This window comes from Balaenoptera acutorostrata, chromosome 20 (assembly GCF_949987535.1).
Source record: "Balaenoptera acutorostrata chromosome 20, mBalAcu1.1, whole genome shotgun sequence".
Classification (NCBI taxonomy): Eukaryota; Metazoa; Chordata; class Mammalia; order Artiodactyla; family Balaenopteridae; genus Balaenoptera; species Balaenoptera acutorostrata.
In genome coordinates this window covers 61,402,773-61,408,772 of record NC_080083.1, presented here as the reverse complement: position 1 = coordinate 61,408,772, position 6,000 = coordinate 61,402,773, and positions in this window count along the sequence as shown.

Here is a 6,000-nt window from a genome sequence, read left to right as displayed (position 1 = left end):
GCAAGAGGAGCCAAAGGAACATCTTGCGTGGCCAGACAACATCTTGGAAGACATCTTTCTTAGATGAGAGTCTTCAGGCCATAGGATGCGATTTTTCACTGGCAACGACAAGAGACGGCTTCGCAACACCTGGATGGTTTACGGGACTCTGGAAGTTCCAATTTTCTAAAAGTATCCACCCTCCAAAATCCCTGTCCCAAGTCTCAAGGTCCTGTTGCCACCTTTTTAGGGTTATGAGTTTCATATAGGAGATGTTTTGAACTGTAAAATCAGGCTCCTTTGTAACTCCGCCACTCTTAAGAACAAAGTTTGGGCCTGATTTTCAGCACAGCTTGCCTGCTGGCTGCAGGATATGTAGGTTTCTCCGAAGCCGCCTGTAGGCTTTCTGGCTCCCATGCCATGCCATGAGTTGACAGCTGGCTGTCTCAGCATGTAATTCTCTTTCTTTAAGGCTTCCAGGATATTTAACAAAAGCTACCCAACTCTACAGTCTTTATAGTCGTCACTGTTCTTATATCTTTCCAGGACTAGAGAAAATGCGTAAGCCAGCGCTTCCTCTTCTGCCTGGACTTGGTCCACCACAGATGAGCAGCTTAGTAATTGTGAGCCCGCAGCTGGCCAGGATTATCTATCACCCCCCGACTTGTCATCAGCAATAGGAGGCCTCTTGCCGTTTGGCGAGTGATCCACTTCCAGTGTCTCTCCTGAGGCTGTCTATCCAGTTGTCTAAAAAGCAGACTCTGGGACGAGGGCTCAAGTACCAGTAGCTTACGTTGGAGTTGAACCCAGCAGGCACATGTGGAAAGTAGATAGAGGAGGTAGGAAGGAAGCAAAGCCAATAAAGTTTGTTAATAAATGGGGTGCCATGGACCACGGGGGCTTCGTCCTGCTGGTCATCCCCCTGTTGGCAGGAAAGCTAGATGTTTCTCCACCAGCTTCAGTCCCTACTGCTTGCCTAGAGCAGTAACTCCTGGCACTTCTGGGCTGACCAACCGTGGGCTGAGCTTGCACCTGTAGCCAGAGCCTTCTGGTAGACAGAGTAGCAGATGGTTCAGATAGGACACCACCAGTGTGCGTGAGAACTGCCCAGTGTCGCTGCAGGTGACCTCCATGGGGGGCTGCAGGATATGGGCATGACGCTGCAATCCGTTTTGAAAGTTAGACACAGGAGCTTCGACCCAATGTGGGAAAGGACAGGGATTCACCGAATATTTTTGCACATCTTAGCGTCTTGATGTTTCAAGTTTGTGCCTGGTGGTTTAATGGAAATTGGTTTAGTCTAGGAAAAGACTAAAGGCAGGCAGGCCAGTGAGAAAACTGTGATAACGATCCAAGTATCAAGTGTGGAGAGGCTGAAAACAAGGCACTAGTAATGAGCAAATACAACAGATCATCCCTACTTCCTGTTCTTTCACTATTACGTATTATTCCGTGGAAGACGATACCAGGATGCAGCTCATAAGTATAGCACAGAGCATCAAAAGACAAAGATATGATATAAGCCACAAAAAGGTAAAAACATGCCACTTACATATAGTGTGGAGACAACGTATGTGAGTAATGTGGACGCCAAAAGTGCAAAAAAAAGCGTCAGAATAACAAATACCAAATTGACAGTGGTGGTTAACTTCTGATAATTGGAAAGAGGTTTCTTGGAGTTTCAGCTGTGTGATATTGCTTTATTTGTTAAACTGGATGGTGGGTACATGGGTGCTCATTATATAATTATTATACTTTTTTGGTGTTTCTAAATTAATAATGCAAGATGTATTTTAAAACATTTTAAAGCATAGGACTTGATGGCTGAATGAGAATAAGCCAAGTTGATTCCGTGTCTTCTCCTCGTGACTTTTTACAATATGATAAAAAAAAGAAATAAAAATTTTTCCACACACATGTGTACACAGATACATAAAATGATAATGAGGAAACGATTTTAATGTGTTACGTTTTACTCACGGTCTATGCTGAAGCCCGGATAAGTGAACTTTTTAATTAGCCGGTGACCTGTAATTTCCATTTGCAAAGGATAATTTATAGAAGTCTCCTAATTATAATACAGAATCACCGAGTTTAGAGGGATCCACAATTAAATGAAGTCATTTTTACAAGTGTCTTCAGGAATAGCCCTAAACTTTAAGATGGATTTTCCTCAAAGGAGCAAATCGTAGAGCTTGAATTAAACAGCGTAGACGGGTTTTTATGATCGGCCGCTCTAGGCGGTGGCGGGGGGGGGGGGGGGGGCGGGGCGGGGAGTGGGGGGCGGGTGGTGATGTTTCTTTCGGGTACAAGTTTTCCAGGAACAACCGCGTAACCTGCGTGTGTTCTTGCGCGGGAGGGCTTTAGTCTTTTTAATGCTACTTATACCAGAGTGCTTGGTGAATTTCGCCACTGCTGGGTGACACCTCAAGAGAAACAGTATAAACAGTATCAGTGCGTTTCCTCCAGCTGTGGTTTCGTTTACCACAGCCCATCTCTGCTCTCACTGACTGTCGGTGACGTCAAAGTGCCCATTCTAAGGGACAGATGGAAAGTAACTCAGAGAACACGCTGGTTTCTTATCTTGCCACTCATTTATTCCATTTCACGATAGGACTGAGACCCTCCAAGAAAAAAGAGATGCTCAAATCACTGATGTTTTCTCTGAGTATTTGTGAAGTAATTCTGAAGACAGCAATGCAGTTTCACAAGGAGAAAGCTCTGACCGTAGCTTTTTATAAAATGAAAGCCAAGCCTTTTTATCCCTCCAAAATTTTATGTACTTGTTCCCAAGGGCGATATTACTTGCCATATCCTTGGACTTTGAATTTTATTATAATTTTTATGGGTGGAGGGACTGCGTTTAATAAAACATGAATAAAACTACATTTTTCCTTCGCAGCCAAATAAAATCGAACCTCAGGACATTTGCAGGAAAGCTATGTCCCGGGTTTCTGGTTAGGTTGTCACAAGGAAAGTGAGAGAGACCCAGGAATTTTACGTATAAACTGAAGATTCAGGGCCTTTTGTTTCTTCTCCCTTAGTTTTGACTTTCTTTGCCTTTCTCTTTGAGAATGAGAAGATAATGGCTCTAATCTGGCTCTGGTTTTCTCAGTGACACGGGAGGAAGGAGATTGTGTGATTATTTATTTTTCATAACCAGAAAGAGAGTTTCCTAAGTTTTCCACAGTATGGGGAGCCGTCAACCTCTGATAAATGGAGACTTGCGTTCTTGACTCCGTATCTTGTGTGTGCGTGTGTGCGTGCGCGCGCGCGTGTGTGTGTACGGGGTGTCGGGAGAGAGGAAGGGCGGGGACGTTTCTCTTTCATGTACAGTTACACCTAAAAAGATGAAGTCTATTTGTCATTGAGACTTCACTGTTAATTATTTTAATTGGATCATTAAATTGCTTATGTCTCTAACAAATAGTAGGGATCAGAACAGGCCTTAACCCTTAATTCAACAAAGATTGTACGGAACTATTTGCCTGAGGCATTTCACCAGGATTTCGACATTTGTGTGTGAGGAAGGGAGGCTTGGACAAGGGAAGAAACTCTGGGAGAATGGAGTGCTTTTGACGGGCACTTCGGACAGCTACAAACAGCTACAAGACAGCAGAAGGACTATCACTTAGCAGTTTGGAACTGTGTTACGTGGCTGAATACACACTTGCGTGTGCATGCGTGTGTGTGTTTGCGCACATGTGTGCAGGAGGGGGGGGTGCTTCTGTCATTTGGTGCCTTGAGCCCTGGGTGCTAACCATCCTACTAGTGCAGAGGACAGGACCACGCAAAGACCTGTCATGCCCCGAGTGTACTCTTCCTGCTGTTGAGAAACTGGTCAAAGAAAAAACTGAACTGACGCGCTCGGAGTCGTGGTGGCAGTGACAGAGAGTCATCGACTAATTTATCCAGTGCTACCGGCCTCGGTGTTCTCTTGGCATTGGAGCCCAGAAATCAGTGAGTCAATGGGGAAGTAAGTCAAAACAAAGCCGACAGCAAAGGCAGGCTATTAACTTGTCCAAAGTCTCATAAATTATGCCCAAAGCAGGAGCTCTGGGTATTGCAAAACTTTTTTTTTTTTAAAGCTCTTATTTGTTTGTAAACAAGACATCAATACCTAGTAATCTTCTATCCTACTTTCTTTTCTTCCCCACTAAGCAGTTACATGCTGTTGTTTCCTTCTAAGCATCTTTGAAAAAGGATGCTTTGAGTTTTTTGAATGTTAGCAATACTATAAATATCTAGAGATTGTGATAAATCATTGGTACTCTATGGATTAGGCACTTTCCCGGTGGAATCAAGACATTAAATTAAATCATATGTAAGTGATAATGTACCTATAAATAGCATCTCTAGTACCTATAGGTAATGAAGTGTTTGGAATCGTTCATTTCAAAATATGAACAGGTTGGGACCAGAGCAGCCAGCAGATGTTTTCAGTTCTGGGCCCTTTGTTTGCCATGGCAGGCGCACCTTTGCGGAGTCTGGCTGTTGCAAGGATGGCCTTTGCTGGACATGTTAGCCTTAACACTGCTTAGTGATTTGTGTTGAGCTCTTAAGCATGAAAGGAAAGCAGTGTGGTCTTTTTTTCAGAGAAAGAATAGATAAAATGTCCCTGAGTCAATACTAGGAGGGCATTATGACTTTTCAAAGTTGGCTAAGGCAAGCTTCACTTAACAATGCCTGGAGGTCCCTTTGAGTGGAATAAATCATGGGTAATGATATAATAATTTCTTTAAAATATAGTGTCGAAAACCAATGTCTGTTTGCAAATGTCAGATCTGGTATCCAGGAAACCAGCATCGCTACTTTTCGAGAAGGGTCTGTGTTTGCAAACTAAAAAGAATTTCTGATAGCCTTTGATAAAAACAAATGGATAATCTGACAAACAGAGTGAGAAACAAGCAAGGCAAAGGACAGTCTTCGCTTTTGATTTTAAGGATCAATCCTGGTAGAAGGAGCTAATGCCCAAACCATTCCGTGCAGTTTCCTAACATTTGGTTCAGATTGTTTGATAAAGAAATATATTATAGTGGGGCTGGTATGATAGCTGAAAGGAATTAAAAAAACGCAGCTTCCTCCAGTACTACCCAAATAGTCAATCAAATAAAATCACATTGTGAAACAGGAAGGAAATGTTTCTAATTGCTTGAGCCCATGTTGAGACTCTTGGTGAAGATCTGGAATACGGTCCATTCTTGTCCTTAATCCACCAGGAAGGTTGAAAGCAAATGAAGAGCAGTAGCAACAGGTTCAGACCGTCTAGTGGTGACGCAGGAGGCTTGGTTTCCGAGTAACCCTGAGGAGGGGCTGAAAGGGGGTATCCAGGACATCCAAGCAGCAAACTAAAGCACAGTATGTGTCTGGGCATCTTTGCTGGTCTTGGACCCATGTCTTCATTCCTCTTCCTGACAGTAGAGCACTCGACTGGCGGGTATTATCTTTTACAACCATAGGGATGATTTTCTGTGACATTAATAAGACACACAGGAAGAACCACGTCTTTATACCAACACCTGCTCGTTCACAACGCTGGCGCTACCAAAGAGGTGGCGATTGTTGAAGGGGAAGTTTGAGGTCTCCTGAAGCAGGGAGTAAAGGTAGAGATTCTGGGATTCATCCTGGGCATAAGTCAATGGAAAAGACTGCAAAGGTGTGAGAAGAGTTTCCCATGGGCCAGTGGGGCCCGAGGAGAGTCTTAAAGGCTGCCAGTAGGTCAGGCTTTGCTTTACTCAGCAGGCTGAGGGCTAAGCCAGTCAACCTGAGCTCTGTATTTCTGGGGAATTCAACCAGTAGATTATACTGATCTCTCAGGAGAATTACGATACGAACCCCTTTGATAGATGTCCGATTACTTTGGATTTCACGACGTTCATGAGTTCCTCAGGAAATTCGGTGTGCCCCTATTTTGCCCAAGTTAATTGCCCTTGCAGGCCTAGTATTTCAATAAAGCCTGCGTCCCGTAGGAATTTGACTGAAATTTCTAGGCCCAGAGCCGTTGTGCCAATTGTGATTTTG